The following is a 25,937-nucleotide window of genomic DNA, read 5'->3' on the forward strand; positions in this document are numbered from 1 at the left end:
AAGATATAATTGAGAAATGCCACCCATAAATGCCAATTACAATTCAGCCTCATTTTCAAGGGCAAAACTTCTTCATTAAAATCTGTGAATAGATGAAGATGGCCCCAAGTACCTTTTTTCAGTGGGACAAAATAGATTTGGGAAAGGTATTTAAGAATTTGGCTGTCTTGTAGAAACATGATAAACTCAAGGTATCTCTAATAAAGTCTAGAAGACAGACGTGTCTCAAAGAATTTAGGGTATGGCCATTGGTACATGGAGCTAACTTGAATCAAATTATAAAGAGTCAACTACATTTCACAAGATTTGTACTACTGAAGTCACTTTTTAAAAAAAAATAAAGGAGCAATACATTCATTGAATTTAGTGGTAAGTGAATAAATCTAGAGATCAATTTGGGGAATTCATATTTTTTCTAATTTTGTCAATAGTATTTCTTTCCATTTATGGTACAAACATTGTCATTAAATACATTTTTAACGCTTTCCATAAAGGTCCTATATTTCCTGGTTCATATTACTGTAAGGTCTCATATTTTCATTGTTTTTGCGAAAGGTACCTTTTTTTTTTTTTTTTTGAGACAGAGTCTTGCTCTGTCGCCCAGGCTGGAGTGCAGTGGCCGGATCTCAGCTCACTGCAAGCTCTGCCTCCTGGGTTTATGCCATTCTCCTGCCTCAGCCTCCCGAGTACCTGGGACTACAGGCGCCCGCCACTTCGCCCGGCTAGTTTTTTGTATTTTTTAGTAGGGACGGGGTTTCACCGTGTTAGCCAGGATGGTCTCGATCTCCTGACCTCGTGATCTGCCCGTCTCGGCCTCCCAAAGTGCTGGGATTACAGGCTTGAGCCACCGCGCCCGGCCAAGGTACCTATTTTTTAAGTTATATCTTTTAATTTTTTTATGATAGAAAATTTCAAACGTACACAAAAGTAGAGAGAACAGTACAATGACCCCTAGGTACCATCAGCAGATTCACAGATGAACAATTTAGAGCCAGTCTCTTCTATTTAGGGTTACCAGGTAAAATACATGTTTTTCTTTCTGGGCCCCCTACTCCTTTCTCTGAGTTTTTCTGTCTACCTTTGTTGTGCTAATTCAACTCTGTCTAAATCAGTACCCCTATGACCACCACTAGCACTATTTTCAATTAAGAAAAGAAGTACAGGCTGTATTTATATTGATCCCTATAACTAAAATGTCTACAGAAATATTTAAAACAGAGAAAACACTCAAATGTTTAGTAGTAAAATGAATTTAATTTAATTTTATTTATTTATTTATTTATTTATTTATTTTTTGAGACGGAGTCTCTATCTGTCACTAGGCTGGAGTGCAGTGGCGCGATCTCGGCTCACTGCAACCTCCACTTCCTGGGTTCAAGTGATTTTCCTGCCACAGCCTTCTGAGTAGCTGGGACTACAAGCACATGCCACCACGCAGGGCTAATTTTTGTATTTTTAGTAGAGACAGGGTTTCGCCATGTTGGTCAGGCTGGTCTTGAACTCCTGACCTTAGGTGATCCACCTGCCTCCTAAAGTGCTGGGATTACAGACGTAAGCCACCATGCCCAGCCTCTGGGTAGCTTTCCTTTTGCACCATCGGGATATCTTGCTATTGGTGTCACCTACCTTGCTGTTAGGCAAGGTATATTGTGAAGACACTCAATGGAAGGAGAAAACCTGATTACCAATATTATGCTTTTTTTTTTTTTTTTTTGAGATGGAGTCTCACTCTATTGCTCAGGCTGGAGTGCAGTGGTGCTATCTCAGCTCACTGCAACCTCCGCCTCCTGGGTTCAAGCGATTCTCCTACCTCAGCCTCCAAAGTAGCTGGGATTACAGGTGCCCGTCACCATGCCTGGTTAATTTTTTTATTTTTTAAGTAGAGAAGGGGTTTTACCATGTTGGCCAGGCTGGTCTTGAACTCCTGACCTCAGGTGATCCACCCACCTTGGCCTCCCAAAGTATTGGGATTACAGGTTATGAGCCACTGCGCCCAGTCTACTAATATTATTCTATCAAGTGCTAAGAATTATGAAGGCCATATAAATTAATGTGAAAAGTGATCTCTTCAATTAATAGGATTATTGGTTGTAATAGACAGAAAATATGATCACATATGTAGAAAAAACTGCAAATAAGTACTAAATTACATGACACTGAATAAAAGTAATAAGGTGTCTAGATAACTGACAATTATAAGTTAATAACACTTTGTAGCACAAGTAGGAAAATAGCCTGAATTAAATAAGTGATGTATTATGGGAACTAGTAGAAAATAAGGTATAACAACAACAACAACAAAGAAAATAAGGCATAATAGGTAGGCTCGAGTCAGTTTATACAACTCAAGAGCATCACGTTTTTCTGGTCCTTTTATGTAGGTTTATTTCCCACATTTAAAAAGATAATAACTGCTAATGGGTACAGGGTTCTTTTGGGGATAATGAATGTTCTAAAATTGACTGTAGTGACTAAATTGTGTTCTAAAATTGACTGCACATAACCTGTGAGGATACTAAAAACCACTGAGTTGTATACTTCCAAAAGGTAACTTGTAAGATATTTGAATATCCCAATAAAGATGTTCTTTTTAAAAAGAGTAATATAATTAAAAAAGCAATACATGATGGACTGAGCATGTAATTTTATCTTCTCTCTCGAGGCTCCATACAGAAATAAAGAGAGGGAGGCAATCAGTAGATGAGAGATTTCAAGAAACTTCTGAAAGAACAACACTTGATGAAGAAATATCATTATTATATGAAGAAATATCAATATTATTACTTCCTACTAATCAAAATCCTGGCGGGAAAAAGATGACACACCAAGTGGGTCACTGGGAAGAGTTTAACAAAGAGGCTACAAAGATGTGAACAGAGTCAAGGGAAACCAACAAGGAACACTTGAAGGACCTGTGGCTAAGTTACTATCCCTTCGGCCTGGTGCAGCAGGGGGAAGGGACAGTTCCCAAAACTTAAGGGAGGGATCTGGTGAAATACACATATGTGCTCACTCTACTCCTGCCCTCCAACTTCCTGCTGACCCTTTCCATTGGTGGAGCCCAACTGGAAGACAGAGGGCAAAGATATCAGTTGGAACAGCCTATAAAGGTTAGTCTCCCAGGGTAGGAGAAGAGGCAAAAAAGTAGACCTGGAAGGGCAAACTGCAAATGTCCAGCCTAGTGCCTTCCATATAAAAGAGTGAAGAAAGCTGGAACCTGGAAAACATGAGAAAGGAACCACATGTGAAAGGACTCAACCCAGAGAGCTTACAAAAGAAAAACAGGGCAGGGTAGTACAGCAGCTCATGTCTGTAGTCCCAGCACTTTGGGAGGCCTAGGCAGGCAGACAGCTCGAGCCTAGGAGTTCGAGTCCAGGCTGGACAACATGGCAAAACACAGTCTCTACAAAAATAAAAATAAAAAATAAAAAATAAATTAGCCAGGTGTAGTGGCACACACCTGTAGTCCCAGTTACTCAGGAGGCTGAGATGGGAGGATTCATCGAGCCTGAAGATCAAGTCTGCAGTGACCTGTGATCATGTCACTGTACTCTAGGATGGGCAACATAGCAAGACCTGTCTCAAAACAAACAAACCCCAAAAACAAATAGTGTAAAAAAGAGTGATCCATCTGAATGTGAATGTAAGGATGAATTCATTTGAGATATACACTGGAACTACAGAGAAGGGAAGATCATTTCTCAATTCCTGGCTTTGCTATGTATAATATTTACATAGTTATATGTCAAAATGTTGTTTATTATCTGTTTTCAGGTTTTAGAATCCATGTATAGATCAAACACAAAATATTTAACTATGATTATAGAATGGTAAATTTTATGTTCTGTGAAATAAAAACATGAAGTTATAACTGACCAAAACTAAGCATGAGAAAAGAAGAGAGGCTGGGTGTGGTGGCTCATGCTTGTAATCCCAGCACTTTGGGAGGCTGAGATGGGAGGACTGCTTGAACCCAGGAGTTCAAGACCAGCCAGGGCAACAAAGTGAGACCCCTGTCTCTAGCAAAAATGAAAAAAAATAGCCAGGTGTGGTGGCATGCACCTGTGGTCCCAGCTACTCGGAGGCTGAGGCAGGAGAATCGTTGGAGTCCAGGAGGTCGGGGCTGCAGTCAGCTGTGATCACACCACTGTGCTGCAGCCTAGGCAACAGAGTGAGACAAGAAAAGAAAGAAAGAAAAGAAAAGAAAAGAGAAGAGAAGAGAAGAGAAGAGAAGAGAAGAGAAGAGAAGAGAAGAGAAGAGAAGAGAAAAGAAAGAAAAGAAAAGAAAAGAAGAGAGAGAGAGAGAAAGAAAGAAAGAAAGAAAGAAAGAAAGAAAGAAAGAAAGAAAGAAAGAAAGAAAGAAAGAAAGAAAGAAAGAAAGAAAGAAAGAGAGGAAACAAAGAAAACAAAGAAAAAATAGAAAAGATGATGAAAGTAGTGGGAATGAAAACTTACCTTACAAAATGGAATCAAAGGGATACCATCAATATGGTGCACTGGATGGGTTAAAGGACTGGATTTTGAAGTCAGGCTGGCTTGGTACCACTAATTGTCTATGCAATCTTACACAGAGTAAACTTTATGCCTTAGTTCCTCATTTATAAAATGGGAATAATAATAATAGAGCCTAGACCATAGGTTTGATGACAAGAGTTAGTGAGTTAATACAGGTAATACACAACACCTAGTAAAAACACAAAAAAATTAGATAATACTATCATCTATGATTAGTATTTTAAAAGTGTGCTGCCGGTAGCTGACAATACGATTAATAAAATGAATAATGGGCCAGGCACAGTGACTCAAGCCTACAATCCTAGCACTTTGGGAGGCCAAGTCAGGAGGATCATTTGAGGCCAGGCGTTCGAGACCAGCATGGTCAAAAAAGTGAGACCCTGTCTCTACAAAAAAATTTAAAAATTAGCCAACCAGCAGCCCTCAGGGCTGCTCTGCCTACAGAGTAGCCATTCTTTTCTTTCTTTACTTCTCTAATAAACTTGTTTTTACTTTAAAAAGAAATTAGCCAGGTGCATGCTTGTAGTCCCAGCTACTCTGGGGGCTGAGGCGGGATGACTGCTTCAGCTCAGGAGGTTGAGGCTGCACTGAGCCATCATTGCACCACTGCACTCCAGCCTGGGCAACAAAGGGAGTCTCTGTCTTAAAAATAAATAAATAAAATGAATAATGGGAAAACCAAGAATAGTGGTAACGTAAATTCAGAGGGTATGGTGGGGATTAGACAGTATGTGTGAATCACTTGAAAGAGGCCTGGCATAAAGTAAGCACTAATAAATGTTAGTTGCTATTAATATTCTTATTCCTGCTACTATTTCTTTTATTTATTTATTTGTTTATTATTATTTTTATTTTTTGAGACGGAGCCTTGCTCTGTCGAGTGCAGTGGCGCTGGAGTGCAGTGGCACGATCTCGGCTCACTGCAAGCTCTGCCTCCCAGGTTCACATCACTCTCCTGCCTCAGCCTCCTGAGTAGCTGGGACTACAGGTGCCCGCCACTGCGCCCAGCTAATTTTTTTGTATTTTCAGTAGAGACGGGGTTTCACTGTGGTTTCGATCTCTTGACCTCATGATCCGCCTGCCTCTGCCTCCCAAAGTGCTGGGATGACAGGTGTGAGCCACCACGCCTGGCCTTCCTGCTACTATTTCTATGGGGCAGGGAAAGGAGTAGCTTTTAGGTAAATGAAATCTTCATTTATTGTGGCAGGATATCAAAGGAGAATGTATAAATTAATAAACCAAGAAAGAGTGATAAAAGTTATATTTGAGAAATGAAAGTAAATGCCAGGAAAACTAAAATCAGAAGGAGTCAAAAGTGATTGCCTCTGAACAATGAGGACTCTAGGTGAGAGGGATGTGTTAGACAATACTACTTCATAGTGTAAGCCCTTTTACATTATTTCACCTTGTAAAACTCATGTTTTTAATTATGAGGTTATATTTTAATTCATTTTTTGAATTGGTAATTTATACACATAGTATAAAATTCAAAGAGCACAAAAGGTATGTATAGAGTAACTCTCCTCCACTTCTATTCCAAATAACCTAGGTCTTCATTCTGAGAAAGTCCTCCTTTATTTACTTACAAGCATATAATTGTGCATGTATGCATATAGATATGTTATTTTGAAAAAGAAGTTTTAAATAAATACATTAAGAAAAAAGTAGCCGGGCACGATGGCTCATGCCTGCAATCTCAACACTTGGGGAGGCTAAGGCGGGAAGAGCACTTGAACCCAGAAGTTTAAGACCATATTGGGAAACATGGAGAGACTTTATCTCTTCAAAACATTTTTAAAAAATTATCCAGGCAGGCCAGGCACACTGACTCACGCCTGAGTAATCCCAGCACTTTGGGAGGCCGAGGCATGCTGATCACCTGAGGTCAGGAGTTCCAGACCATCCTGGCCAATATGGTGAAACCCTGTCTCTACTAAAAGGACAAAAATTAGCCGCGTGTGGTGGCAGGTGCCCGTAATCCCAGCTACTTAGGAGGCTGAGGCAGGAGAATCGCTTGAACCTGGGAAGCAGAAGTTGCAGTGAGCGAAGACCACACCACTGCACTCCAGCCCTGGGCAACAAGAGCAAAACTTCTCTCTCATTTAAAAAAACAAAAACAAAAACAAAAACACATTAGCCAGGCCTGGTGGGACTACATGCCTACGGTCCCAGTTCCTTGGGAGGCTGAAGTGAGAGTATCATTTGAGCCAAGGAAGTCAAGACCAGCCTGGGCAATATAGTAAGACTCTATCCCTACAAAAAAAATAGTACAAGATGAAAAAGAACAATCCCATGATCTACCAATTTTCATTTGATATTTTAGTGTATTTCTTGCCAGACTGTTTCCTGGTCATATTTGTCACCTTAAATAAGGAAATTATATTTCTGTTTCATTGGCTGTCTAAGACTATTAGTGATCTAACTGCCTGAAGGAAAGGGTTTTATAGAAGAATTTCTTGGCCACGTGCAGTGGCTCAAGCCTATAATACCAGCACATTGGGAGACCGAGGCGGGTGGATCATTTGAGGTCAGGAATTTGAGACCAGCCTGGCCAACATGGTGAAAACCTGTCTCTACAAAAAACACAAAAAATTAGCCGGGTGTGGTGACGGGCACCTGTAATCCCAGCTACTTTGGAGGCTGAGGCAGGAGAATTGCTTGAACCTGGGAGGCGGAGGTTGCAGTGAGCCGAGATTGTGCCACTGCACTCCAGCCTGGGTGACAAGAGTGAAACTCCATCTTAGGAGAGAAAAAAAAAAAAGAATTTCCTGTGCCCATTTTTTGGGGCCATCAAAATAAAGAAACAACAGGTCAGTGCAGTGGCTCATGCCTGCAATCCCAGCAATTTGAGGGGCCAAGGCAGGCAGATCACTTGAGCCTGGACATGCCCAGCCTGGGCAACATGGCAAAACCCTGTCTCTACAAAAAATACACAAATCAGCCAGGCATGGTGGCACAGGCCTGTACTGCTAGCTACTCGTGGAGCTGAGATGGGAGGATCAATTGAGCCCAGGAGGTCAAAGCTGCAGTGAGCCATGATTGCGCCACTGCAGTCCAACAAGACTCTACCTCAAAAAAAGAAAAGAAATAATTCAAATGAAACTGTTTCCTTTTAAAGCATCATTGAGAAAGCCACAAAACAAGGCCTATCAGTATGGCTAGCTCAAGCTGCTACGTTTTGTTAAAATGTTTTTCTTGAGATAAACTGGGTGCAGTGCACATCGGTAGTTCACCAAGCCTGTAATACCATGACATCTAATTTACGATTTCCTTTTGAGCTATTTCTTGGCCAGCAGCTGTGTGTCTCCAAATAATTTTTCCCTCAAACCAGCATGTTTTCTGAATATGTCCTCTTGATCTGCTTACCTAGATGTTTTCCAAATGCTGTAGAATGTTTTTTAAAATTTCATCTTTATTTTTTTCTATTGCAACTTTTCTGATTTCTCCATCAAAAATATTGGTACTTCTTTAGTTGTATCAACTTCATTCTCTTGACTTCGTATTTATCATTTTCTCAGGATACTGAGGGATCATCTCCAGTTCTTCCTGAATATCGCTAGCTAAATGTTTTGAAGCATCAGTAGGATTAGTCTGCGGTCACATCACCCTGAGGCACGGCATCTTGTCTAAGTATCAGTTTTACTCTATTGTCTTTGATGTGAATTTTAATCCTGATACTGCATTTTTGCTTTCCTGAACATCTTTCTTGTTTTATTTAACCTTAGCCTGTTCTCTCCTTATAGTTTTATGCTCTTTCACAGAAGCCATGATCTGTGGCATTTTATTACAGAAGACAATCTTCTGAAAGTTTATTATACTCGGCCAATTGATCTTTACCCATTGGTTTCATAGCTCTCAGTATGTACATTGTGACAGAGACAATATTTCCTCCCGTTCTTAACATTCTGCTTAATTTTTAGAAATAGCAAACTGGGGCCGGGCACGGTGGCTCACACCTGTAATCCCAGCACTTTCGGAGGCCAAGGTGGGCAGATTACGAGGTCAAGAGAGCAGACCATTCTGGCCAACGTGGTGAAACTCCATCTCTACTAAAAATACAAAAATTAGCTGGGTGTGGTAACACGCATCTGTAGTCCCAGCTACTTGGGAGGCAGAGGCAGGAGAATCGCTTGAACCCGGAGGTGGAGGTTATAGTGAGTCGAGAACACGCCACTGCACTCCAGCCTGGCAACAGAGCTGGACTCCGTCTCAAAAAAAAAAAAAAAAAAAAAAAAGAAAGAAAGAAAGAAAGAAAAAGAAAAAGAGAGAAATAGCAATCTGGGTATCTCCTAAAGCAGTAAAAACGCAGAAGGGCAAGTGCTGATCTCACCACTGGAGACCTGATCGATTAACTTTTGCTGCATAACAAGCCACCTCAAAACTCAGAAGCTTAAAACAAAGACCATGTAGTCGCTAATCATTCTGTGGGTAGGCAATTACAGCTGAGTTCAGTTGGACAGTTCTGCCAGTCTCAGTCAGATCTCACTCAAGCAACTCAGACAGCTAGTGGTCTGTGGCTTCTCTCAAATGTCCAGGACCAGGTTGGGTTTGTTTATATGGGGCTTGGTTACAAGGTTTTAAGAGCAGCAGAAGAGAAGGCAAGCTCTAATGTGCATTTTTCAAGTATTTGGATCATGTTTGCAACTGTCCCACTGGCCAAAGCAAATCTATTAGCCCAACCCAGAGGCAAAGTGGGAGGGAAATAGTAACAAGCATGGATTCAGGGAAGGGAATCACTTTACAATCTATCACAGAGAACTTATGTTTCTTTCCTTTTCAATTGTGAAAATAATAAAAGTCTCTTAGAAAACAAAATACTGTAAAGTATATAAAGCAAAAAGTAAAAGCAATGTTCCCTCGTTTCTCCTTTCAACTTTATTACCCACAAACAACCACCAATAAGAATGATTTTGGCGGGGCGCTGTGGCTCACACCTATAATCCCAGCACTTTGGGAGGCTGAGGTGGGAGGATCACTTGAGTCCAGGAGTTCAAGACCAACCTGGGCAACATAGGGAAAGCCCGTCTCTATAAGAAAATACAATAAATTAGCCAAGTGTGGTGGCAGGCGCCTGTGGTCCCAGCTACTTGGGTGGCTGAGATGGGACGATTGCTTGAGCCCTGGAGGTTGAGGCTGCAGTGAGTCATAATCGTGCCACTGCACTCTAGCCTGGGTGAGTGAGACTGAGACTCTGTCTCAAGAAACAAACAACAAAGAATGATTTTTTTTCTCTGTGCACATTTAAGTATATACATGAGTTTTTCCATTATTTTACACCAATGGGATCAAACTACATATAAAGTCCTGCAACATGTCTATTTACTTTAAGAATATATCCGGTTTCTTGGCTGGGCGCAGTGGCTCACACCTGTAATCCCAGCACTTTGGGAGGCCGAGACGGGCGGATCAGGAGGTCAGGAGATCGAGACCATCCTGACTAACACCGTGAACCCCGTCTCTACTAAAAATACAAAAATGAGCCACGCGCAGTGGTGGGTGCCTGTAGTCCCAGCTACACGGGAGGCTGAGGCAAGAGAATGGCGTGAACTTGGGAGGTGGAGCTTGCAGTGAGTGGAGATCATGCCACTGCACTCCAGCCTGGGCGACGGAATGAGACTCCGTCTCAAAAAAAAAAAAAAAAAAGAATATATCCGGTTTCTTTAATACATAGAGAATTATATCAATAGTTACTGTGTAAAAAGCAGTATATAATGAACCAACTTATTTAATCAATATCTTCCTGATGAACATTTTTATTCTTTCTAGTTTTCTCTGTTTTGTTTATTTATTTATTTATTTAGAGACAGAGTCTCGCTCTGCTGCCCAGGCTGGAGTGCAGTGGCACAATCTTGGCTCACCGCAACCTCTGCCTCCTGGGTTCAAGCGATTCTCCTGCCTCGGCCTCCTAAGTAGATGGGATTACAGGTGCACACCACCATGTCCAGCTAATTTTTTTTTTTTTTTTTGTATTTTTAATAGAAATGGGGTTTCACCATATTGGGCAGGCTGGTCTTGAACTACCGACCTCAAGTGATCTGCCCGTCTTGGCCTCCCAAAGTGCTGGGATTACAAATGTGAGCCACCGCACCCAGCCTCCCTGTTTTAAAAATGCTGTAATAAATATCTTCATACTAATAAATTTGAATAGCTATACAATATGAATGAAAGGTCAATTTCTGTAGGTGGAAGTGAAGAGTGAAAAAAGATCTGCATTTTTGTACCAGATGTTAAGATAATGGATAAGAAAGCAAAATGTTTTCCCACCTGAAATTTTCAGGCACAATAGCAAGAATTAGCAAGTAGAAAACTGCATTTTAAAAATCCATTTCCATTTTCCTTATAAGCTGAAATTCATTTCAGATTACAGAAATAGGTTAACTACAGATATTAGTTTCCCCACATTTATTGTAAGTTTTCATCTTTTTTTTTTTTTGAGATGGAGTCTCGCTCTGTCGTCCAGGCTGGAGTGCAGTGGCCGGATCTCAGCTCACTGCAAGCTCCGCCTCCTGGGTTTACGCCATTCTCCTGCCTCAGCCTCCCGAGTAGCTGGGACTACAGGCGCCTGCCACCTCGCCTGGCTAGTTTTTTTGTATTTTTAGTAGAGATGGGGTTTCACCATGTTAGCCAGGATGGTCTCGATCTCCTGACCTCGTGATCCGCCCGTCTCGGCCTCCCAAAGTGCTGGGATTACAGGCTTGAGCCACCGCGCCCGGCCAAGTTTTCATCTTTTTATGTCTCCATGGATCTCTAATGAGAGGTTACATTAGGAAGATCTAATCAGATATTTTTAAATGTAAGTTGCTTCTAGAAACTTTAAGACTCCTTTGAAGCTGCTGCTGTTAGGAAGACTGTATTATTATGTACAAGCATTTGTCAGCAACACCAACTTTGTGACAACTGACAATTATTGTGTTTCATTAAGGATACTATATAAAGTCTTCACACAATTTTTCAAGTGAGCATTTGCCTGCAAGTTTCTTTTAGTTTCCAAAACTGATAAAATTAATAAATCTCTGTAATACATATTGTTAAGAGAGAAAACAGAACTAGAAGTCAGTGTTTTATTTCAGATGTCAAGTAAAAAGGGTTATAGAGGAAGGGGACTTTGTATGCAGGCTAAAAGTACATAAAAAGTAATCTAAAATGCTATACTAGGGCTCCTAACAGTAAGTTGTAATATATAAATATTTTCCGATTTATAGCTATGAACAACGTTAGCTAACTGCTATACTATTTTCCTCAAAAGAAATTAGAACATCTACTATTCCAGTCTAAATCATTTATAAAGACACTAGTTTCTTTTTTTTTTTTTTTTTTTTTTTTTTGGAGACAGAGTTTTGCTCTTTTAGCCCAGGCTAGAGTGCACTGGCGTGATCTCGGCTCACCGCAACCTCCGCCTCCCGGGTTCAAGCAATTCTCCTGCCTCAGCCTCCCGAGTAGCTGAGATTACAGGCACGCGCCACCACCCCGGCAAATTTTGTATTTTTAGTAGAGACGGGGTTTCTCCATGTTGGTCAGGCTGGTCTTGAACTCCCGACCTCAGGTGATCCACCTGCCTCGGCCTCCCAAAGTGCTGGGATTACAGGCTCGAGCCACCGTGCCCGGCAAGACACCAGTTTCTTTTTCAAAGTAGGGTTTAAATGTTTTAAAATTTTCCCATAGGAAAACTCCTATGATCATCCTTTTTCTAATGAGACATATCACAGAAGTTAATATACGAACCACTATATGATCAGCATCTAAAATTAACTAAGGTAATCTATAAAGAGTTTCAAAAAACTCCTCTACTACTCAGAGCTTGACTCTAATTTTGAACTCTGAATATATCATTTGGTCATTATTACTGTCAGCAAAGATGGGAAATTAATGGTCCATAGAATAAAATTAAATAGGGCTCTGAATTATCCCATAATTTAAATGACCTTATATTTCACATTTTGCAAAGGCACCTATGTTATAAATTAGCTAAAATATTCTTTTTTCCAAGATTTTGGAGGAAAGTAAAACTGTGACACTTATCTCTCTTTATTGAAATCCTCAATTGTATCAACAGAACTCAGGAGACTATGGTAGGAAGAAATGCAGTGCAAATAATTAAACCTGATTATCAGGGATGTTTCAAATGAAATGTTGAGATCTCAAAACTCAGGAAATCTCTGTAAATTTTCTGTAAATCCCCCATCTTTACTAAACTGAATTAGATAAGATCATTGATCCCTACGTACATCTAAAATCCAAGTCCAAGGGGGCAGCTTTCAGTCCTCCTTTATCAGTCCTCTCTATGGCATTACACTGTTCACCACTTTCTCACCATTTTGTAACTCTTTCTTTCTGTCCTTACAATCTCTTCGATTAACTTCTCCTTCCTTAGTCCAGTCCCTAAATGCATGGCTTCCACCGGAGTATGTGTGTGTATATATACACACATACATGTACAAAAAGAAACATACATACAGGAAGTTACTTAGGAATCATGGCCAGTAAGCTGTAGAGCTATGATTCAAATTCAAACCTACCTCCTAATCCAATCCTCTTTTCTACCATATGGAATAACCACCTAGATTTTGTATGCAAGTAAAGTTCTTAGTTCTTTTCTGGAATCACATTCTGCTCCCTGGCTTTTTTTTTTTTCCTCCCCAGACAGAGTCTCACTTCACCCAGGCTGGGGTGCAGTGGCATGATCTTGACTCACTGCGACCTCCACCTCCCAGGTTCAAGCAATTCTCATGCCTCAGCTTCCTGAGTAGCTAGGATTACAGGCATTTGCCACCACTCCCAGCTAATTGCTTTGAATTTTTAGTAGAGACGAGGTTTCACCATGTTGGCCGTGCTGGTCTTGAACTCCTGACATCAAGTGATCCACCTGCCTTGGCTTCCCAAAGTGCTAGGATTACAGGCGTGAGCCACCGTGCCTGGCCTGCTCCCTGGCTCTTTGGATGCTGCTGACCTCCAGCAAAGCTGTGGTCAAAGGCAAAGGAAAAAGCCAACTTCTCTGAATCAGGTTTTCAGTCAAAGAGCACACTGCCCCACTCACACATTCTTGTTTAAACAGAGAGGACTATATTACAGGGACATCTTTGTTCCAGTCCATGTTTCTGTGTTCATATGTATACAAGACCAAACTGCATCTGAGACTTGCAAAGCCCAATTGAGCATTTCCTTGTTTTGGCACCAGTATCTGCTTTTACTCATTGGTAGACCCAGTGGGTTTTTTTTACTGTTGTTGTTGTTTGTTTGTTTGTTTTTAAAGACATGGTCTCACTCTATTCCTCCAAGTTGGTGTGCAATAACATGATCATAGCTCACTGCAGCCTCGAACTCCTGGGCTCAAGCAATTCTCCTGCCTCAGCCTCCTGAGTAGCTGAGACTACAGGTGCATACCACCACACTCAGCTAATATATTTTTTTTGAGACAGGGTCTCGCTGTGTTGTCCAAGCTGGAGTACAGCGGTGTGATCTCCACTCACTGCAATCTCTTCCTCCCAGGTTCAAGCGATTCTCAAGCCTCAGCCTCTCAAGTAGCTGGGATTATGATGGTGGTGGCAGCCCATCTGGAGCAGCTGCTGCAGGGATGCCAACTGCAGTGGGGGAGTTGTGACCAGGGCTGCATGCTCTGCAGAATGGGCGGAGGCCAGGAACAGGTGGAAGCCAGACCACCTACCGAGTTGGAGATGCGGGAGTCCAGCGCTCCTGGGCACAGCTGCAGCTACCCAGCTGCGGCTTTGGACCCACGCTTCCCTGCATTCTCAGGGTCTTAAGAAGCTCCCTGCCCCCACATGCTTGAAAGTACCTGCTCCTGCTCCCTGGCCTCTCCCAGCTTCTGGCACCCACTCTGGGGTGGAGCAAAGTTGTGGCCAAGCCTGGGAGCTGTCACAACTGACTGGGTGTGCTCATGGTGGCACTGACACATAAGCTCCCTGCTGCCTCGGCCCCCTCCAGACTTTGGGTACTGATGAGCATGGGAGGGGGGCCTAGAGGGTTGAGGCTGCCAGTTCTGGTTGAAGTCCATGGCCCAGAGTGAGAACTCAGGGTGCTTTTTCCAGGCCCATCCGTGGTCTCCCGTGGACCAATCAGCACACACTTCCTCCATTCTGAGCACAAATAAACCCAGACAGCCTGACTCATACCCTCTCTGGTATGACATGCCTACAGAAAGGAGCTACCCACTATGGCTCTCCTTTCTTCTGAGCGCTGGACACTTGCTGGGATGATCTGCCTGCAGGAAGGAGCTACCTACTATAGGTCTCCTCTCTGCTAAGAGCTAGACACTTGCCTGGACAACCGGCTTGCAGAAAGGAGTTACCTACTAGGGGTCTCCTGAGAGCTCTTCTGTCACTCAATGAAGCTCCTCTCCACCTTGTTCACCCTCCAGTTGTCCACATACCTCATTCTTCCTGGGCGCAGGACAAGAACTCAAGACCTGGCAAATTTTGGGACTCAAAAAATGGTAACGCAAACAGGACTGAAACATGCCCACTTGCTCGCCACATTGTGGTTGATGAGAAAGAAAGAGCTGAGACCCTTTGGGAGCCCAGACCTACGGGCTCCCTGAGCCAGGGCTGTGACATCCTCTTTGGGGCTCTGCAGTTCCTGACGTCTCCAAGCTTCTGGGCACCACCATCATGTTCCCCTCGCCCAGATGTGGGTGCCTGCAGTGGAGGCCGCTTGAGGTACATCTAATCCAGCTGCAGCCTTGTATGGCACCAGTGCCTGGAGATGTCTGCCCCACCACGGCAGCTAGCTCGCTTGGCTGTGCACAGTGGCCAGACCCCATGCCCATTCACTAACACCCCTCTCACTGCTCCATACCTGGCCTACCCTTGGCAGGTGTGGGATCTGGGCCAGTAGCATGCGCCAAGCATAACCTGCCAAGCTGAGTAGGGGGAACAAGTGCAGTGAGCCCAAGCAAAACTCAGGCAAAGGCGCCACTAGTCAGAGGTTTCTGGCTGGAAAAATAACACCCTAAGGATCCTGTGACATTTTCAGGCATGCACCACCATGCCTGGCTAATTTTTTTTTTTCCGGCTAATTTTTGTATTTTTAGTAGAGATGGGGTTTTGCCATATTGGCCAGGATGATCTCAAACTCCTGGACTCAAGTGATCTGCCTACCTCAGCCTCCCGAAGTGCTGGGATTATAAGCATGAGCCACCGCACCTGGCCAGCTAATTTTTAAAAATTTCTATAGAGATGAGGTCTCACTGTGTTGCTCAGGCTGGTCTTGCACTCCTGGCTTCAAGCAATCCTCTCGCCTCAACCTCTTGAGCAGCTGGACTACAGGCATGCACACCCAGCTATATTTTTCATTGTGTAGACGGGGTCTCACTTTGTTGCCTAGGCTGGTGTTAAACTCCTGAGCTCAGGCAATCCTCTGGCCTTGGCCTCCCAAAGTGCTGGAACTACAGGCATGAGTTGCTGTGCCTAGCCTGCCTCTATTCTTAGAGTCAAACATTCGTCTGTGTTTGGAATCCTTACTCCTAAATTGAGGAAAAACTTCTCGTAAGTAGCACTTCTCTAATTATAATCTATCACATTAACATAGGCTATGACTTTATCTGGCAAAGCTTTGTTTTTCTCTTCTGTAGAACCAAGATAATAGACACTAATTACATTGTTTTGAGGATTTAATGAATTCTTTGGGGTTCTTAACATATCTTTTTAATTTTCTCTCTATACTTCTCCTGAAGAAGCTTAAAAACTAACCACTATTGGATATGGCTAAAAGGGAACACTTTCACACTGCTGGTGGGAATGTAAACTAGTACAACCACTATGGAAAACAGCGTGGAGATTCCTTCAATGACTAAAAGTAAAACTACCATTTGATCCAGCAATCCCACTACTGGGTATCTACCCAGAGGAAAAGAAGTCATTACACAAAACAGATACTTGCACACACGTGGTTATAACAGCACAATTTGCAATTGCAAAAGTATGGAACCAGCCCAAGTGCCCATCAATCAACAAGTAGATAAATAAATTGTGACATATATATATGGTAGTATAATATATATATATATATAATAGGCCATAAAAGGAATGAAATAATGACATTTGCAGCAACCTGGATGGAATTGAAGACCATTATTCTTTTTTTTTTTTGAGACGGAGTCTTGCTCTGTCACCCAGGCTGGAGTGCAGTGGCCGGATCTCAGCTCACTACAGGCTCCACCTCCCGGGTTCACGCCATTCTCCTGCCTCAGCCTCCCGAGTAGCTGGGACTACAGGCGCCCGCCACCTCACCCGGCTAGTTTTTGGTATTTTTTAGTAGAGACGGGGTTTCACCGTGTTAGCCAGGATGGTCTCGATCTCCTGACCTCGTGATCCGCCCGTCTCGGCCTCCCAAAGTGCTGGGATTACAGGCTTGAGCCACCGCGCCCGGCCTGAAGACCATTATTCTAAGTTAAGTAACTCACGAATGGAAAACCAAACATCCTATGTTCTCTGTCATAGGTGGAAGCAAAGCTATGAGGATACAAAGACAAAAGAATGACACACGGACTTCAGGGACTCTCAGGAAAAGGTAGGAGGGGCGTGAGGGATAAAAGACTACACACTGGGTACAGTGTATACTGCCTGGGTAATAAGTGCACCAAAATCTCAGAAATCACCACTAAAGAATTTATTCATGGAACCAAACACACCTGTTTCCCAAAAACCTACTGAAATTTAAAACAAAAACAAAAACGAACTAACTACCACTACCTCTCCCCTAACCAATTCCCAATCCAGCTTCTACCAGCAGCTTTAAAGGGGAAGATGCTCTATGTTTCTAGTCAGACCTGACAAGATCTTAGAGGGAGCTAACATATAAAACCACGTTATACTGACTTCAATAGAATATACTATATTATAATAGAATATACTAATCAATTTTATTGTTTATTATTTTAGTATAGCATTTAAATAGTCAATTTTCTAGATTCTGGGGAAATGGTGACAGCACAGTATTGAATCTATTCAGATACCTTCCCAACACAGGCAGAACAAACAGATAATAAAGCAAAACCCACCGATAACATTTCAATAAAACCATGGTTTATGGGCCGAATTGTTATCCCCAAAATTCGTATGTTGAAGCTCTAACTCCCAGTATCTCAGAATTTCACTGCATCTGGAGATAGGGCCTTTAAAGAGGTAATTAAAAAGAAGCCTTTAGGAAAGGTTTTAATACAATATGAGTTGTGCCCTTAGAAGAAGACATTAGGACATACAGAGAGGCGCCAGGGCACAAATGCATGCAAAGATGACCATGTGAGGGCACAGGAAGGAGGCATCCATCTGCAATCCAAGGAGACAGGGCTCAAAAGAAACTGAACCTGCTGACATCTTGATCTTGGACTTCCGGCCTCCAGAACTGTGAGAAAATGCATTTCTGTTGATTAAGCTACTCAGTCTATGGCACCTTATTATGGCAGCCATAGCAAACTAATAACGTAATATGGTAACCATCAAATCCCAAAATATGGGTGGTTGGAGACAAATTACCAACAGCCAAAAGACCTGCATGCTATTAACATCTATGCTGGAGGAGACACAGGAAGCAAAACTGGGAACATCTCATGGACCAGTGAAGAAGACAATCCCAAAATAGCCAACATGGATTCACCAGAAAGCATAGTGGGTCATTAGGAGAACAGAAACTAAAACTGGGAGGAATTTTGCCTGAGCAAACAGCCACACATGGCTACTAAGCACTTGAATGTAGTTCATCTTACCTGAAATGTATGTAAGTATAAAATACTCACCGAGTTTCAAAGACTTAGTATAAAAAACAATACAAAATATCTCATCACTAATTTTTCTCTATCGATTTATGATGAAGTAGAACATTTTTGATTTATTGGATCAAATATCATTAAAATTAATTTCACTTGTTTCTTTTTAGTTTTTAATGTGGCTAGAAAATTTAAAATAACATTTGTGGCTTATCTTAAATTTCTATTAGTCAATGATGTTTTTTTTTTCGAGATGGAGTTTCACTCTCGTTGCCCAGGCTAGAATGCAATGGCGCAATCTTGGCTCACTGCAACTTCCGCTGCCTGGGTTCAAGCGATTTCTCCTGCCTCAGTCTCCCAAGTAGCTGGGATTACAGGTGTGTGCCACTACGCCCAGCTAATTTTGTATTTTTAGTAGAGATGGGGGTTCACCACTTTGGTCAGGCTGGTCTCGAACTCCTGACCTCAAGTGATCGACCCACCTCAGCCTCCCAAAGTGCTGGGATTACAGGCAAGAGCCACCATGCCCAGCCTAGTCAATCAATGATTTTCCAGAGCATGCAATCAAGACAGCTGCTGAACTCTGGTGGCAGTCTACCTCAAAGGCAAGTCCAATTCTTTTGGTGGTAAGCCATATAAAATGACAGCCTATATCACAGGCTTGTTCAGACAGTTTAGGGTATACTCTTTAAAATAACATGGTTATTTATTTCAATAACAATAACCTTGCCATTACCAATTTGCAGAACTAGCCTCTAAGAGAATGTTAATTTTCTGAAGAAGAAGGAGAAGAGGGAGGAAAGAAGAAAAGAGAAGAAGAAAAGGGCAGGGGAGGGTCAGTGGAACAAACTGTTAATTTCTCAGTTGTCCTCTCCTCTTTAGGAAAAAGGGAATCCTAAAAACAGGCTTCTAAAGGAAGCATTATAGAAACTTACTTTCTTAAGTTGAATACTGGGAGTATATTTATTGATTTTTATTTTATTTTATTTTATTTTTGGAGATGGAGTTTCGTTCTTGTTGCCCAGGCTGGAGGCAATGGCACAATCTCGTCTCACCACAATATCCGCCTCCTGGGTTCAAGCGATTCCCCTTCCTCAGCCTCCCAAGTAGCTGGGATTACAGGCATGCGCCACCATGCCCAGCTAATTTTGTATTTTTAGCAGAGACAGGGTTTCTCCATGTTGGTCAGGCTGGTCTCAAACTCCTGACCTCATGTGATCCACCTGCCTTGGCCTCCCAGAGTGCTGGGATTACAGGCGTGAGCCACCGCGCCTGGCTGGGAGCATATTTAATAAAAATAAATTCTGTAATTATTTTCATTTAAGACTATTACACTTCACTTTGGGGGCACCTCCCAATTAAAAATATATATATACACACATACACTATATATACTATTATATGTACTGTAATAATAGCATTATATATTCTATCAGTGGCCTCCAAGGCTTCTTTGGCTTTGTGTATTTGCTCCTCTGGAGTCAAATAATTAGCGACTTGGAGGCCTCTGCTTTTGCAAAACACTGCAAGTTAGGGATATCACTGATAGACACAGCTGTGTTTCTCAAATACATGTCTCGAGATGCTGCCTTATATAATCCCACTAAGTATTCCATTCTGCTTTGACAGTCTTAGTCACCATGGCAACCAGAACCCTGCAAGCACTTGGGCTTTTGATCATTTTCTGACAGCATTCAAAGCTTTTTCTAACATTATTCTCACTTCATTACTATTGTGACTACATGCAAGAGCCATTATATGCGAAACATCATTCACTTCATCCAAATCTTATTTTTTTGGGATACGTTTTCTTACACAGTGAGTGGAAAGAAGAGATAAACTATTATGTACATATTATAAGAAGGTATTTTCAGTCGAGAAAAACACTCCATTAAGATATTCACAGCTGGGAAAATGAAAGGCTCTGACAACTTAGATGAACAGCTTAATATAACGTGGAAAGACAGACGTCCAAGAGTAAAAAGAGAATTTATTATATCCCAAATGAGACATTATACAAAAATCTGAAACCTTTCATGCACTGAAATGCCCTTTTTCACTCGGCTCATAAAGAGTTAAAAAGTCCAAGTAACAGGGAACACAACAGGGGAGGTTTCTGAGGTGCTGTGCGTTCTACTTCTTCATCTGAACACAAGTCACATGGATGTGTTCAGTTTCTTAAAAATACACTTACAGCATGTGCACTTTCCTGCAAGTCAATTATACTTCAGTAATAAGTTTAATACACAATTCGTGAATTGAAGAAAGAAAGCAAAAAGAAAAGCATGTCAGAACATGTGGAAAACGAGAAGAAAAAAAAAAAGACAAGCACTAACAGTGAAAAGACTGCTAGAGGGAAAGGGCTTAATATTAAAAACTGACACTATTCCAGCTGGATCCCACTTCATTCCATTTCCCCAAACTCCAATGCTGGTCCAGACCACTACCAAAACATTTCTTTTTTCTATAAGGACCATGGACCTACTCAGACCAATTTAAATAAGGGGGTGGGGGTGGGCACAGGGGTATAGCAACCAAAAAAACCTCATAATTATTCCAAAATAAATCTTGTCTTTTTTTTTTTTTTTTGAGACGGAGTCTCACTCTATCACCCAGGCTGGAGTGCAGTGGCCGGATCTCTCAGCTCACTGCAAGCTCCAACTCCCGGGTTCACGCCATTCTCCTGCCTCAGCCTCCCGAGTAGCTGGGACTACAGGCGCCCGCCACCTCGCCCGGCTAGTTTTTTGTATTTTTTAGTAGAGACGGGGTTTCACCGTGTTAGCCAGATGGTCTCAACCTCCTGACCTCGTGATCCGCCGTCTCGGCCTCCCAAAGTGCTGGGATTACAGGCTTGAGCCACCGCAGCCGGCCATCTTGTCTCTTTCTAAAGAAATGCTCATAAAGCAACATCAACACTCGAAAGAAAAGAGGTTTTTGATTGACATAAATCAAAGATCTTCTTTAGCCAGGAAACAGGGAGAGTAGTGTAGACAAGAATGCCAACACACACCTCCAACCCACCACCACAGGGAACTTTAAGGAAGGCCTCCAAACCGGTAAAGAGAGCCCTTTCTAATCAAGGTCTAATATTGAACAAAGAACACTTTTTTTTTCTCTTTTCTTTTTATAAAAGGGACAGGGTCTCACTGCATTGCCCAGGCTGGAGTACAGTGGCATAACATAGCTCACTGCAGCTGCAAACCTCTGGGCTCAAGTGATCCTCCCACCTTAGCCTCCAAGTTGCTGGGACTAAAGGCGCACACCACCACACCTAGCTAATTTTTAAATTTTTGGTAGACAAAGTCTTCCTATGTCGCCAGACGGGTCTGGAGCTCTTGGCTTCAAGTGATCCTCCTGCCTTGGCCTCCCAAAGTGCTGGTATTATAGGTATCATCCACTGCTTCCAGAGATACTTTCATTTATATAAACAAAAAAAGAAAACAATACGGCTGCTATACCGGACAACCACATCTCTCTCAAACAAAAATCCAAAAGTATTCAGAAGATATATACTTTACTCACCACAGAACTATTTTGAATAAATAATTATGGCTGGCTGGCTGGCTTGCTTATTTATTTCTTTATTTATTTAGAGATAGAGTCTTGCTCTGTCACCCAGGGTAGAGTGCAGTGGCATGATCTTGGCTCACTGCAACCTCTGCCTCCCGGCTTCAAGAGATTTTCCTGTCATAGCCTCCCGAGTAGCTGAGATTACGGGCGTGTGCCACCATGCCTGGCTAATTTTTGTATTTTTAGTAGAGATGGGGTTTCACCATGTTGGCCAGGCTGGTCTCGAACTCCTGACCTCAGGCGATCTGCCCACCTCAGCCTCCCAAAGTGCTGGGATTACAGGCGTGAGCCACCGCGCCCGGCCAATTATAGCTTATTTAAATTGAAGAGGATCATTCAATAAAACACTGAAAATATATCCCTGGTATATTTGCTTATCCACTCCTCCAGGTGACAGACCAAAATTTATCATTATTAGTATTGTCAAATTTTAAAACAGCACCTTAGAAAGATACTATTCCATACCTGGGATATAAGATTTATATTTCAAAACAGCTCAAAGAGTAGATTTGAAATGTTCCCAACACAAAGAAATGATGAATGTTTGAAGTGATGGATATCCCAAATCCATAATGTGATCATTACAATGGTATGTATGTATCAAAATATCTCATGTGCCCCATACATATGTAAAATTATGTATCAATGTTTAAAAAGAAAAAATGAAAAATATGCAATAATCAAAACAATTGGAAAAGTTTTTCTGATTAAAAAAATAACATAAAACTAACATCCCATTCCATACACAAAAATTAACTCAAAATGGGCTGGGCATGGTGGCTCATGCCTGTAATCCCAGAACTTTGGGAGGCCGAGGCAGGCAGATCACTTGAGGTTAGGAGTTCAAGACCAGCCTGGCCAACATGATGAAATCCCATTTCTACTAAAAATAATACAGTATGGTGGTACGCACCTGTAATCCCAACTACTAGGGAGGCTGAGGCAGGAGAATTGCTTGAACTCGGGAGGCAGAGGCTGCAGGGAGCCGAGATCATGCCACTGCACTCCAGCCTGGGCGACAGAGCAAGGCTTCATCTCAAAAAAATTAATTAAAATAAAAAGAACTCAAAATGGATCACAGACCTAAATGTAAGAGCTAAAGCTACAAAACTCTTAGAAGAAAACACAGGATAAGTTTTCAGGTTAGGCAATGATTTCTTAGACAGAACACCAAAAGTACAAGGAATGAAAGAAAAGAATGACAAGTTTAACTTTATTAAAATTAAAAACATTTGTGCTTCAAAGGATATCATTAAGAAAGTAAAAGACATGCCGGGCACAGTGGCTCATGGCTGTAATCCCAGCACTTTGGGAGGTTGACGCGGGTGGATCACCTGAGGTCAGGAGTTCTAGACCAGCCTGGCCAACATGGTGAAACCCTGTCTCTACTAAAAGTACAAAAATTAGCTGGACGTGCTGTCACGCGCCTGTTATCCCAGCTACTTGGGGAGTGGGGGCCGTGGGTGCCAAGACAGGAGAATCGCTTGAACCCGGGAAGCGGAGGTTGCAGTGAGCGAAATCACACCATCACACTCCAGCCTGGGAGACAAGAGTGAGACTTCGTCTCAAAAAAAAAAAAAAGAAAAGAAAGTAAAAGACATTCCACAGAGTAAGAGAATATATATTTGCAAATCACACATCTTACAAGGGACTTGTATCCAGAATATATAAACAATTATAAATTAATAGTTTTAAAAACAATCCAATTTTTAACTGGTCAAAGAATTAGAACAGATGTTTTCCCAAAGAAAAAACAGAAATAGCTAACAAGTGCATAAAAAGATGCCCAACATTAGGGAAATTCAAATCAAAACCACCAAGAGATACCATTTACATCCACTAGGACGTCTATAATCAAAAAGATAGAAAATAGTAAGTGTGGGTGAGAAGGAGGAGAAACTGGAATACATTACTTGTGATGAGGCCACTTTGGAAAACAGTTTGGTAGGTCCTCAAAAAGTTAAACACAGAATTACCATAAGACCCAGGAATTCTACCCCTTGGTATATGGCCAAGAGAATTGTAATCGCAGCACTTTGGGAGGCCGGGACAGGTGGATCACCCGAAGTCAGGAGTTTGAGACCAGCCTGGCCAATCTGTCTATACCAAAAATACAAAAATTAGTTGGGCATGGCAGACACCTGTAATTTCAGCTACTCGGGACGCAGAGGCAGGAGAACCGCTTGAACCCAGGAGGCGGAGGTTGCAGTGAGTCGAAATCGTGTCATTGCACTCCAGCCTGGATGACAAGAGCAACACGCCGTCTCAAAAAAAAAAAGAAAACCTATGCTCACATAAAAACTTGTATACAAATGTTCACAGGACTATTATTCTTGATAGCCAAAAAACTCAAATGTCACCAACTGATGACTGGACAAATTGTGATAAATCCTTACAATGGAATATTAATCAGTAATAAAAGTAGTGATATGTGCTACAACACAGATGAACCTCAAAAACATTATGTTAACGAAAGAAGTGCATGATAGAAGACCACATATTGTATGATCCCAATTATTTAATATATACAATATCAAAAATAGGTAAATCCATAGAGACAAAAAGTAGATTAGTGATTTTCAGGGGTTAGGGTCTGGAAGAATGCAGAATCACTGCTAATAGGAACCGGATTTCTTTTGGGGGTGATTAAAATGATCTAAAATTAAATTGTAATAGCTGCAAAACTCTGCAAACATACCAAACTTTTCAACTATAAACACTGAATGGGCAAATTTTATTGTGTGTCAATACAGCTCCATAAAACTGTCTCAAAAAAAGGAGTCTGAGCTATTATAACTATGTCAGTGTTTTAAGTTTGAGAGCCCATGTGCCAGAAGTTACCCAAGGGATTTAAATGCAAGCTTTTAAATGTCTTCCTACCTTTAAATCTACAATCCCTTTAAGATTTTATTTTTATTTTTTGGTTAAAGGTCTTGCTGTCACCCAGGCTGGAGTGCAGCGGTGTGGTAGCAGCTCACTGAAGCCTCCATCTCCTGCGCTCGAGCAATCCTCTCGCCTCAGACTCCTGAGCAGCTGTGACTTTAGGCACTCGCCACCACATCCAGCTAATTTTTTCATGTTTTTGTAGAGATGAGGTTTCACCATGTTGCCCAGGCTGATCTCAAACTCCTGGGCTCAAGTGATCCTCCCACCTCAGCCTCCCTAAGTGCTGGGATTATGGGCATGAGCCGCCGCGCCTGGCCTCTTTTAACTTTTTACTTACTTAATTTCAACAGGCACACAGATATGTGGGAAACAGGCTCACTAGATGTGCAAAAGCTGAGGCTAGCTGTGAGCAGACGTTTGCCGTGGGTTTTGTTTTTTTATAATTGCGTCACAGAGTAATTGAGGGCAGGGACTATTAGCTTTATCTCTGAATTTTTGTACCCAATACAGTATGTGGTATATACTGGGTGACAAATAATGTTGAAGAAAAAAAATATACCTAGAAGGCAAAGAAAAAAAAAGTCTAAGTAAGGAAATTGAAGAGGTTTAAAACAATGTATTACAGGAAAACAAAAGATTTAAACCCCAGGCATACCAAGGAAAACTTCTGAATTAAAATAGTGAAAGAAAATATTCTTTAAAAAGACACAAATTAATTTATAAAGCCAAAGAAAAACGTGATCTCAAACATCTCCTCTGCAGCACAAAATAGGAAGCAGCAGAGTGCAGGAGTTAATATTGTCTTTGGAAAAAAAAAAAAAGAATATTGTCTTCAGAATCCTCCATTTAACGAATATTCACAAAGCATTTACAATGTGCAAGACATGGGCTTAAAAACTAGCGAAATAGTAACAAACAGGGGCCTGCTCTTAGGGACATTTCATTTTAATGCAGGAGAGACATAATAAGCAAGTAAATAATTTTAAGAGTGGTAACTGTCAAGAAGCAAATCAAATGAATATAGGAAAAAGAGAATGATTTAAAGGGCAGCTTTAGACAGAAGGGTATTTGAAAAATTCACATTTTTTTAAAAAAGATAAATTATCTGGTTTAAAAATAAACCCTGCCAGTATATGTCCAAACCTGGTGATACATAATACAATTATAAAATGTAAGATTAAAAGATTGCATTATTATCCATAAACCATAAATTAAAATAACTTGGTATCTTTACAAAACCTGTTTATCC

At 41.6% G+C, this 25,937-nt stretch overlaps 1 protein-coding gene across 3 annotated transcripts in view; it reads right to left on the reverse strand.

Annotated features, from left to right (window-relative positions):
- Nucleotides 1-25,937, reverse strand: part of SCAI (suppressor of cancer cell invasion) — a 194,716-nt gene that overhangs the window by 73,035 nt on the left and 95,744 nt on the right. The gene's annotated exons all lie outside the window — the stretch shown is intronic.

Source organism: Rhinopithecus roxellana, chromosome 16 (genome assembly GCF_007565055.1).
Source record: "Rhinopithecus roxellana isolate Shanxi Qingling chromosome 16, ASM756505v1, whole genome shotgun sequence".
Classification (NCBI taxonomy): Eukaryota; Metazoa; Chordata; class Mammalia; order Primates; family Cercopithecidae; genus Rhinopithecus; species Rhinopithecus roxellana.